Genomic DNA, 12,795 nt, shown 5'->3' on the forward strand with positions numbered 1-12,795 from the left:
GATATGGTTTATTAATTTAGATGGGATTCAGCTGCTGCTGGTGGTGGAATAAGTAGTCTCAGTCTGCTGGTGAGAGAGAGAGAGATCGACATTGGCTTTCTTCAGACAGAGAGAGTCAGAGCGACTGCTGGGATCGAGGCGGGAGGACACATGGGTCGACACCAGAACCTTTCATATTCTATCTAATGTGTGTCTGAAATAGGACAAGGAGTCATATATGAACAGTCATGGGCTTTCCTCCCACTCATGAAATTTCTGCGCGTCGATATTTTCCTTCTTGTTATGTTCAGTGCTGAAAACAGGACTGCGGACGATATTTTATTCGCACATTCTTTCGTTTCAACGAATCTCGTGTGGACTTATCACTGATCCGTGTATTTTTGTTCCAAATCTCGCATGCAGATGCGAGTTGCTTTATTGTTATTGTGACACGCGCACGGTTATTTAAGAATTAACTTAACATGTCGGCTTGTTTTGCGTCGTTTTGTTTGTCTTTATCACGTATTTTCTCCCCGCGTTAATTTCTGGACTGCTCGATTATTGGGGAAGATAGCGGGCTGTTCGTTTTTAATCTGTATGCATTCGCACGAAGAAGAGGAAGAAGAGAGGAAAAAGAAAACGACAGAAGGACGCGATGAAATGAATGAGATTCACTGAAGAACAGGACGAATCACAGTAAGGTAGGAACACGACGTTCATACTGTATGATGGTTTAGACAGAACGCAGGAGGAAATATCTTACGCTTTTGGCATGTTTATTAATGTTTTATTGATACCTTCTGCTTATGGACAAATAGCACGCGCGTGCTCATGGTGCGTCAACACAGTGAGCCACAAATAAACGCTCGCGCGTGATTTATTTTTAATGATAGAGCTGCACGTGTTATTTATATCCCACAAATGGGAACATTTCCTTCTCAATCCCACTATATATCCGCCTGCAGTGTTCATAGTGTTCATTAAAACCTATGTTCTCAAGATAAGGTATTTTACGGAACAAACACTAAGTAAAGTAGCTACATTTTTATTTTTAGAGTCTTTTTCACTGAAAAGAAAATTCAGAAATGTACTTACGACCTATACTGCACCAGTCACTCACGCAATTCACCCAATAAACGCAGATAAAGTGAGTTAAGCAGTTTTATTTGACCTATCCCTTATTTTTGACTGGATGAGTAATGGTACAGTATATCATGATGTATAAACCAGAATGGAGTGATATAGAGATTCAGAAAGAGAAAAGCAATGATACAGCTTCTGCTAAACCTCTATCATCAATATCACCTCCCTAAACCATGCTGTCTGAAAAACACATTTTACCATTAGCTCCCTGCACTACATGTTTTGCTAAAGAAAACCTGCATTGGAGCACAGCTGAAGCCTCTGTCTGCCTCTACTTTAGCATGTACTAAATGTGCAGGCCTACATAAACAGTAATGTCAAATCCAAGCATTTTAAACATAATGTCATTGCATTTACATTAATTATGCTCAGTCAAGCATGTCTACTATACTACAATATTAAGAGAATATTCTGATATATGCACACAAGCACATCCATTTAGGTACTGTAAATGGACACTAATGGATCAAAGTTATATTGTCTCAAAACAGCAGGTTCCAAACGTCACGCCTGTGTGCGACCAGAAGTCTTTTGATGTTGCTACATGTATAAAATGTCAGTGTCTTTGGCAGTGCTCTGTTTTCAAACTGGTGCTCTGCCAAACAATCTCTCTGAACAGAGCGAAGGATTTATGTGTCTCTGTCCGAGTGTCAGAACAATTATTAAGCTCTGAGCAATTGATTTATAGTCCAGCATTACCACAATATTAATGATAGCTCCCATTTTTATAACATGGCAGTAATCTTTGGATACATTTATTCGAGTAATTTCTCCTTTGCTTTTGTCAAAATAGCCATTTCCTGTGTATATGATATAAAGAATTTGACAGAGTGGCTGCATCTGTGTCACCATTATTTTGGAAGACCTTTAAAGTCAATTACACATGAATCCACGTTGTGATTCAGTCATAACCTCATTATTGTCAGTGGTTCGATTTGTTACCTCATTTTACCTTGCCTTGAAACAATGGCCGTGATGGTCAAGCATCCAACAGTGACTTTATTTCCCAAACAGACCAAAATAAAATAAGAGGAGGGAAAGTACAAGGTATATTGTATTGCGGTATTTCCACGGTCAGAAAACCTAGAACCTTGAAATATTAGGGAATTTAAAAATTGTGATTTCCAGGTAAAATCTTAAGAAACTCACATACATTTTTAAAGTTCATGTAATTTTTTTTTTCTTCTTCTAGTTTGTTATCCAATAATCACACCTGGAAAAGTCACGGAAATGCATTGGTGGGAACATTTATGTGTCCTTATGTGGCAAGTCTTCATTACAGTATGTTGAATTGTCTGGGCATTGGTTTCAAACAGTCTGATTCATGTAGCAACAGCAGGTTTGCATGAGGTTTATTCAGTGACAAAGCTTGTTCTTAGTGCTTTCCATTAAACCCCATATGACGTGTTCCCCATAACCTTCTGTTATATTTTTAAACAAACATAAATGGTGAGATCTGGGTGTTGTATGTGTCCCGCTTTGACCTTGATTTGAAAGTTTGGAAGAGACCTTGTTCACGGCATTTAATGTTCCTTTGAATTGTACCCTCTCTCCGTTCTCTGTCTTCCTCTAGTGCACTTAGCTGTATTAAGTAAAGGTGTTTGCAGATGGTCCTGGCCAGCTGGTGAGAGGACATATAATTTTCATTTTCTCTTGTTCAGTGCACCAGCATCTCATGAGTACACAAGGTCCTTGCTTTTTTTCAGGAATAATGTTTTTATTTATTTATTTATTTATTTATTCTTATAACAGATTCAACTCCCGGTCTCCTATTCCCAGAATGGTTTCACAATGAAATCTGAAACAGTAGGTTGACTTTTCTTTAGTTAAAATCTGTCGATGCTTACCAAAATGCGAAACACTGCCCCCAGTGGCCAAAGTGGTAAATGTTGTTGGGCGTGTTCGCATGTGTGAGGTCCATTTTCCGGATGAAATGTCCACGGAGGGGTGCCAAAAGCGAGTTGTGAAGCTAGTTGTTTTCATCTGTACAGGATGAAATACAGTAAAGAGGAATGCATATTTTATAAACTGAACCTCCCAACCCAAACCACACACCTAAACCTAACCATTAGAGTGGAGTAAAAATGTAATGTTAGAGGGAAAATTGCAACCTCTAAATCAAGCTTGTCACTGATTGTGCGAATTCGTTTACTTGCTGGTTTCAATGCGTGATCTGAAACAGGGTCTCCCACGCTGCGGACACAATGCGCTTCTGGTCGCGCCACTGGGGAAGGTAAACATGCTGGAGCCGATGCAAAAATATCTGATAGAAGATGGCGCTCGCTGGTGAGTCAGCATAATGTGGCCGATCCTAGGGTACTGGAACTCTCAGAAACAACATGCCGACTTCCCATGTGATCATGTTCCTGTTCTACTACTTTTTTCTCTGTTTCTCTTTATCTCTTGCTCTTTGGCCTCCACAGGGTCAGAGTATTGTTAGCCTGTCAATAATACAGTAGCATAGGATTTTTTGCTTGTTCTTGCTACTGTAAGGCCCATTCAGAGGGAGTGTCTTCTGACGTCCATATTGACATTGCAGCACTCAGGGATTTGTTTTGAAATAGTAGCATGCTAAATCAAGTATGAATAAAGCATCCACATATTTTGGTAGTAAATAATTGTATTTCATTGGTACTTACTAATTAGCCAAGTAGCTAAAATTGTAAAACATAATTATAAAAACTATTTTTAGTCTAGTTTGTTTAAAAATATATATATATTGCATGGTAAAGGACTATTGAATAATATTATTTTGGCACCAAAAAACGTGCACAACAAGAGTTTTAAATAAAACAATGCATCTCTATGAAATGTGTGTTACTGAGTTCAGTATACAGTACAGTACTGCAGTGAGCAATATGTTTTTTATTCAGAGGCTAGGTCGATAAAAAAAAAGAAAAAAAAAAAGGTTGATCCACCATTTTTTTATTCAGAGGGTAGGTTTATTTACTATTTTTTTTGCCATGAAAAAAGTTATGACCATTTTATATATATATAAAACAATGTATTTTTGTGAATTTATTTTCAGATACAAAATATTGTAGTGCAATGAGCCATATGTTTTTAATTCGGAGGCTAGGGCAAAAATTGCGTGTGTGTGTGTTTTTTGCATGAAAAACATTTATGAAAAGATTTTATATAAAACGATGATTGTTTGTAGGCTGAACAATTCATGCAGGCTTTCAAACGTTTTTATACATTGATGAAAAATTTGTGTGAATCCTTTTGGTGCAAAAAAATGGTTTGCAAACTTTTTATAATTTTGCGTTGTTTGTTTGCACCAGACTTGATGTGAACATGTCTTTTATAGTGTTAGTTCATTATCTGTTGACAGTCATTGCATTATAAGGCCTCTCATTACTGACTGAATGGGTTTTTTGCAACCCACTGGGAGAGACAGGCCGAGATAATACAAGATAGAGGAGCTGGTGTGCATGTTGTAGCGACTGTCCCAGTTGTTGTGAAAAGGCACAAAAGCAGTAGGAACTAGGCGTCCCTTTCGAGACTGGCTGAGTCGCTGCCTTTGTGTCGTGACGTGCTGTTCTGAATGCGTGGATGAATGCAAGAGCCTGTAACTGCAGGCGCCAGGCATCAAGGCTTTTGTGCAAGTCTCGGAGAGCACAGTCACAAAAACCCCACTACATCTGGAACAGGGGAAGGAGGTGGGCGCATAACAACTGCATCACATTCCCTTTTCCCCTGCTGCACTTTTATACCATGCTGATCGGGAACCATTGGCGTGATCATCTAGCACGTCTTGATCAACAAGTGCATATGAATAGAAAAATCAATGAAAGCTCTTTTTCATAAATTGAGTGCATGTTAAATTAGCCGAATGGGTCCGTCTGGACAGATCGCGGATTGTTTGGCTGCTGTCTTTGAATCATGTCTATCGACTTGGTGGGGGGGGGAGGATTGCGTTGGTTTACAGCTGTGAAAGGCTAAAAAAGAGCCCAGTCAATGGAGCACTGAGATACAAGGCAATTTACTTGCATGCTGCTGTCAAAGGGGCTCTGCCAGCAAAAGCTTTTCAAAACTTCTTCACACCCATTCGGTCGCCAACACAATACCACTGTGTGATTGCTTAATATCACAATTCATCCAGGCCAAGATGGATTAAAACTGTCTTTTTGGTGTTTCTGAAGAGCCAGCCAAAACAGCTCCAGTTATCCAACATATTTAACAAGACACGATACTGCTACTGCTGTGGAATTTTTTTTTCCCAAACTAGGATGCCTTTTGATGCCGATTTAACAGCTAAAAGGAAAGCCAGATTCATTTCACTGATCATCACACAAAAGGATGTGCCATCTGCTGCTGACAAAATAACCAACTATAGCTCATAATTTACCATTTTGTGTGGGAAGTTATGAAACGGCACAGTTTATAATGTGCATGTAAGTAGTACAAATCTGTGCTAATGCACTTCTCAGCTCTAGTAATACAAATTATGCGCAAGTGAAATTACACAGTGGTTTAGTTTGAGTTAAATTCCTTGAATGCATTCCTTTGAAAATAAAATGGAAGAACTGGTCGACGGGATGCAGAATGTCAGTCGTGCATCATTCCGTTCACATCCTGTCAGTCAGCTCCCCGCATGAGCACGGCCCTGGAGTGTGAAGTCAAGCTGATCGGAGTTCTGTATTAAAGAGGGAACAGGAGAGTGCGTTAGAGAATCAATGGAAAAAAATGATAGCCCACAGAAGTTAAACAGAATGGCAAGATAGACTTAACAGTCTCAGTGCTGTCTTCCTACTAAACCTTTATTCTGTGTGCATTTCTGACTGAGCTGTACTTGAGGGAAAAATGCTGGAAAGTTGGGTTGGGAATCAAGAACTGGCTGTTTACTTAAGGGAAACAGAAAGAGATAAAAACATTGATTTTTCAAGAACAACGTCCACTGATACTGATAGTTTGGTGGTTATTTGGTGGCAATTCCACACAAGAGACACTTTCTTTCTTACACAGCACGAGTTGTAGGCTAATTGTCTGACACGTTTTTCTGCCCCCTTTTTGATAGGAAATAATATATATTTGATAGGATATAAAACGATCAGCCAAGGTCCGATAGAACAGATACTTGCTTTTATCGGCCGATACCGATATTTGGCTGCTACATTGGTGCATCTCTAGTTTTCTTTCAAAGGTAGGGGTAGCTTTTGGGTTACAGCATGTCCTAACCAGGCTGCTATGATGCACTGAGTAGCCCTGCCTCCTGTGAAATCTCATTGGCCCAAAATTCCACTCAACATGACTAAGCATCAAATATGTTCCGACTGGCTTTGATTGTGTCGCGTCATGCTGCAGTATCACATCATATATCATATTCAGTGTGGACAAGATTGCTTGTCGCTGGAAACTTGTCGCATCGCGTCTGATTGGGACACAGTCTTAGGGTATGTCCGAAGTAGGTATAATTAGCCTAGCTTTATTTTAAAACATTGGATATATGGAAAGTCCCTATGTAGATAGCTTAGTGTGTTTGATTGATTGATTGGTACTCTATTATCGGATTTCTCAAAATCTGATTTCTTCTTCCTGAGGATAAAAATTGGTATTCGATGTACAAAACATGTTGGCTGTCACTGATAATATTGTTTGCTAGTCTTAAAACTCTCTGATGATGTTAATTATGAAAAAAATGAAGAACAGGTGCTCCTACAAGTTTTGAGCATACAGTATGCTTGCAAGATAGAACGAAATGTAAACTTGTTTACTTGCACCAAAAGACTTGCTGTAAGTCTTCTGAGAAAATAAATGCATCGTTGCACCATTTTACATATATAGTCGATTGTGCTTTACTACTCTACTAATCTCTGTAAATAGTGTATAAATGAAGAAATATAAATTTAATTTGTAAATTCATTTAAATTCTTAGATAAGGTGCACACTTGGAAAGCATTTCTGTCCCACTCAAGCACATACCGACTACAAATCTAAGTCCGTTTCATCGGACAGACATGCAGTGATATGTCAGGCCTGATCAATGCGGATCAATAGCATTGTGATAAGTGTCTTGTTAAGTCACGCCAGGTCATTTGTAAGCATATTCTCCCAGCAGAATTCAGGTATGTAGTGGGGTTTTGTATTCACTGGTAAATATGTGTGTGTGTGTGTATGTTTGTCAGGGAGTATTTTGAGCTGAGGGATGAGGCACCACAGCTAACAGCCAGGGACTAAAGGCAGCTGTTTGTTTGCCTGTTTGCAGAGAGAAAGAGAGGGAGGGGGGCAGCCCTTTGAAAGAGAAGTGGAAGGGCAGTGTGGAAAAAAAGAGAAAAGGAAACAAGAGGCATTGTCAAAACACAGCAGGAAAAAAAAGAAAGCGGAAGAAGTAGAATTCACACCCGAAAAAGAGAAAAGAGGAAAAGTCTGTCTCTCATGGATATACACACTCTTAAGCTGGACTCATTATGGTCAGGTTGGCTCAATATCAAAGTTTTGGCTACAGAATGATAACAGCAATGATATCTCTTTATTGATACAAAAATCAATACCTAGTTAGGCAACAAATTATCAGCCTCAGACGACGGATGAATTTCTAACTATGTTAAAAGGGATAATTCAGTCAAAAATGAAAATTCTGTCGTCATTTACGATTGTCAATCAAACAGCACACACATGCATCATGCATGCTCAGCGTCTGAGAGGCCTCTGGAACACGTTGGGTATTATTACAGTATTTATAGCCTAATAGACAGTGGTGGATGAAGTACACTAATCTTGTAGTTGAGTAGAAGTATACCCTGATGAAATATTACTCCAGTAAAAGTAAAATTACTCCTTTTTGATTTCCACTTGAGTAAAAGTAAAAAAGTACTTGCTTTCAAATATACTTAAGTATCAAAAGTAAAAAGTACTGGTCTATTAAAGGGATAGTTGACCCCAAAATAAAAATGATCTTATCATTTACTCACCCTCATGCCATCCCAGATGTGTATGACTTTCTTCCCTCTGCAGAACATAAACAAAGACTTTTAGAAGAATATCTCAGCTCTGTAGGTCCATACAATGCAAGTGAATGGTCATCAGACCTTTGAAGCTCAAAAAGCACATAAAGGCAGCATAAAAGTAATCCGTATGAGTCCACTGGTAAAATCAATTTCTTCAGAAGAGATATAATAGGTGTGGGTGAGAAACAGATCAATATTTAAGTCTGTTTTTAATATAAATCCCCACTTTCACTTTCTTCTTTTGTTTTTGGCTATTCACATTCTTCATGCATAGCACCACCTTCTGGGCAGGTAGGAGAATTTATAGTAAAAAAGGACTTCAGTAGTGATCTGTTTTTCACCTACATCTATCATATCACTTCCGAAGACATTTATTTAACCACTGGAGTTATATGGATTACTTTTATGCTGCATTTATGTGCTTTTTGGAGCTTCAAAGTTCCTACCATTCACTTGCACTGTATGGATCAACAGAGCTGAGATGTCACACACATCTGGGATGGCATGAGGGTGAGTAAATGATGATAGAATTTTCATTTTTGGGTGAACTAAACCATTAAGGCTTTTGTTTAATATTAATGAACCAGACATACAGATAGTTTAGAGCTTTTTATTAAGAAAAACTGCCACACACAGTAACACTATGTGTGTGCGTGTGCGTGTGTGCATCTTCTCCCAGATGGTCTTTGATGTAGTCCTGACCTGAAGTTGAATAATCTTTAATTGCTACTAATCGTTTCAAACTTTTTTGCAAACATACAACGCATTTTTCACATTTAAATTATAAAACAAAAGCACCGTTCTTAACAATACAACAATAGTAAGTATGGTTAAACTAATGCAACTTGATGTGAATGCAATGGTACAGTATGATTATTTGAGTTATATGATTATTCATATTATAACACCATACTGGCATACATTAAAGCAAGGATCACCTATAATGAGGACATTAACCAAAAAGTTGACCTCTGTTCTCAGGATGAGTATTCCTCTTAAATGTCAGGTCAGTGCAGATTGTGTGTTTTAGTTTATATACGATTTATTTATTACGATATCTGTTGGCCAAACAGTGGTTATCTTTGTAAATTACCAGTTAGTACATCTTTGCTAGTTTATCAATCATTTTATGCTTCATAAGTGTTTTACTGTTTAAATTTGCTGTAAAATTGCAGGATCCCATTATGAAAACTTACCCCATATAGTATGACCACATACCCCGCTAGGTCAACGTGTGTTTAATTAACTGAACTGTTCAAATGCCCGAAGATGCTAGACAGATGAGACTGTAGATTGCAAAAAAAAAACAAAAAAAAAAGATAGCCAAATCTGGTTTCATGCTTCAGCCTAGCTATTTATTTGATGATTTGATAAATCCTAAAACAGAGATTAATATGTTTTCGTACATAGAAATAGGCCTAATAAACTGTTCTCGGCTCTTTACACATGTATAGCTCTCTATCTCCTACATTTCCCTGCAAACAAATCTGCATTGGCAAGAGTGCATTTATTAGATTACTGCAAGCAAGCAAGTGGATTTGTGTCAGTTTTATTAATGTAATATTAAAAGTTACTTACCTTGATGTGTTTTTCAAGTTTGACAGCGAGTTCTTGAAAGTCAATATTGTCATTGTGTGTTTGCTAGGCAGGCACAGAAGATATTAAAAATGGCACTGCTTTTGGCGCTCAAATGCATTATGCAATGCTATATCTGAACCCTTATATTGCGGAAACTCTCGCAAGACTGAATTTGTTGCTGGGTTATCGTCTCGTGAGAACAACAACTACTAGACTATTTTTATATAATGCTATTTATTCATTTCAAAGTAGCGTGGAACGGCATGTTTTTAAGTACAGTAACGAAGTAAAAATACTTTGTTACTGTCCACCACTGCTAATAGATGTAGTTAAATTCTGTAATCTATGTTTTGAATTTTCATTCTCATGCATTTTACACCCTTAAACGTTAACTATGCGTTCACACTTCACGTCACCATTGGCGGTCTTAGCTATGTTTCACCCATTTCAGTTGAAACGGTCCCTGCCCTCCAAAGGGCCCCCAACTGATATGCCAGAATTGAATAATTCACCCACTTAAAAAAATTATATACAGCAATATTGTGGCCGTGCAGGCGGCTGACTGGATTACCTGCAATCGTAATTTCTCTCTCCCGCTTGGCTTGCTCCCGCTCTGTCTCTCCCTCTTCTTTTCACTCTCCAGGCCTGTAGTGAGCTGTCCATGGTGCTGAAAGAGCGCAAAGTGCAATTAATTGTAAACTACCGGTAGTTTCAGACACTTTTAATTCCCAAGCAAAATATGATATTGCTGTTGTTGTTAATTTAATATGAGGGAATTGTTTAAGCTGTTTTTATGTCAGCCGATACATAACACATAGTACTATTCAGTGCCGAATAGTAGTTGCTGAAGGGCGAGGCTTCTCCTTATTCCAAAGCAAAAATAATGGCATTGTCACCGGGTGCTGAAATTTGCACAATAGTGTTTTTTTTTTTTGTGTGTTTTTTTGGTACTGCAGTACCTTTTTTGCTACTTTCTCTCAATCCTCAAGCCCTTGGTTCAGTCAGTTTTACTAGATAAAACTGGTTGGGATTCTCAAACAAACAGGAGCTAACAATGTTTTAATGGTGCCACATTGTTGTCATAGTTAGACATTTGTTGGTTTATTTTCCCGAAAGTGTCAGATTATATGATCACATGGGAAATCATGGGAAGCAATCACATTCAGTCCAAAACACGAATTCTGGACTCATGGAAACCTGGAAATAATCGCGTTCAAATAAACAGTATTAAGCGAGAGTCTAACGTTTAGGTTTAGGGTTTGGGTTAGGGAGTAGGGTCAATACATTGTATTACACTTACAGTAATGCATTTAGAAGACACTTTTATCCAAAACGATTTACAGTAACATTATACGTGGAGCAACATGGAGTTAAGTGCCTTGCTCAAGGACACAATGGTGGTGGCTGTGGCAACCTTCTGCTTACCAGTTCAGTGCTTTAGCCCACTACGCCACCACTATGCTTACAGCTAAAAATACAACTTGCTTTTGGCAACACCATGTGGACATTTCACCTCAACAACACTTCCAGCTTCAGACACTGGGGGCAGTGGTCAGAACTTGTTAAGCACAAACTGATTTCAGCGGCAGAACTTTTTGACCGACTGTTGCCGAATTCACAGTGTAATCTGGCTATACTCTACACATAAAAAAAAAAACCAAAAAAATTCAACAAAATGTGAAATTTCTTATGAAAAATGGTAGCCAAAACACATTTAGAAGGTATAACTACAACCAATGAAGCTTATTCTCTCATTCCCCTAATAGATTATTCAGTATGTAACATTTCCACCATAGTTACTACAGTAAATTTTTGTATGGGACTGCTTAAACTGAACAGAACATCAAACAGAATATGATCGAAAACTGCAATAGGGCCACAAGCAAAAATCACTTTACAGCAAAACATATTTGCCTGCACTACAGTCACATCTGTCTAGTGTATTCAGAGATATTATAAATAGAGCAAACAAATTTGAACAGCCATGCAACAGTGGAAATGCACATGCATTGGTTGAAACAGCTGTGCAGCTAATGGAAGCAGATTATATGGTTCGCTGTGAGTTGCATTTTATGACGATTATACCTCTTTCCGTTAACACAAGCAGATTTAGAACAAACAAAACAAGGCAGTGCATTAATAGCCTTGTTTTGTGGCGACTGATAAAAAAAATATTCTTAAAGGAACATTCGGATTCTACATAGCAATATGTAACCTTATTGTGATCCCAACATGCCAGCTACTGGCCTCGTGGAAAAAAGTTCCTTAGCAATGCATCAGAGGAATGCATACATGTTCGACCAATTCCTCTATTTCTATAGATCCACTAGCAATGGTTTTTTCCTGGTTCCTCATACAAAGCCACATACAATAGCACCTCACATTCTGACTGGACCAAGCATGCAAGGAGCGAGCATTTTTTGATGGCAACACATCTCATAATGAGTGTGCCATCCAATCAATGCACAGTGCTGCCTCTCAGCAAAGTGCCTGCTGACCTTTGCAAAATCCACACTACCATAACAATGCCAGCCAGTCCATGCACAGGACTCATTTACTATACATGCAGTTTATGTGCTGTCGCAATCCAATGTCAGCACTGTAGCAGTGCTTAAACTACTGGCCTAATATGCGATCAGACATTATAGACACAGTTGACCTCATTATAACCAGTGCTAGCCATTGTGTTTAACGACCTGGCAGAGATACGTAAGACTTGTGTATGGTCTATTATGAGCTAATCTAGAAAACTGTCACGACACAGTGTGTTACTGTAAATCAGTGTTGTGCTAATTTAAAATAATATACTATATTTGATATAATAATGCATATTTATCTGTTATTTCAATTAATAGTTCAGGAATACATAGCATTTTAATAATGTCTGATTATTTATTTTAATGCAACCAATAAAATCTTTATAAACTTATGTTTTAATAATTGTATAATGGAACCTCTCTTATAAATAATTGATAAAATAAGCACATCATTTTTCAAATTCCAGTGGATCGGTATTGTTAGGAATTTTAAATAATCATTTATTTGCATTATATTCTATAATATATGTATATTTGTAAAAATGTATAAAAAATTTATATTTTCACTTATTATATAAATTAATATTTCAGTTCTATATATTTAACAT

General features: G+C 37.8%; 1 protein-coding gene across 2 annotated transcripts in view; it reads left to right on the plus strand.

Moving 5' to 3' along the window:
- The first annotated feature begins 239 nt into the window (after nucleotides 1-239).
- LOC127451629 (adhesion G protein-coupled receptor L1-like) overlaps nucleotides 240-12,795 on the plus strand; it is a 253,493-nt gene continuing 240,937 nt past the window's right edge. For both annotated transcript variants that reach the window (XM_051716451.1, XM_051716452.1), the window contains exon 1: nucleotides 240-680. The gene's annotated coding sequence lies outside the window, so the exon portion shown is untranslated. The remainder of the gene's footprint in view (nucleotides 681-12,795) is intronic.

This window comes from Myxocyprinus asiaticus, chromosome 14, assembly GCF_019703515.2.
Source record: "Myxocyprinus asiaticus isolate MX2 ecotype Aquarium Trade chromosome 14, UBuf_Myxa_2, whole genome shotgun sequence".
NCBI lineage: Eukaryota > Metazoa > Chordata > Actinopteri > Cypriniformes > Catostomidae > Myxocyprinus > Myxocyprinus asiaticus.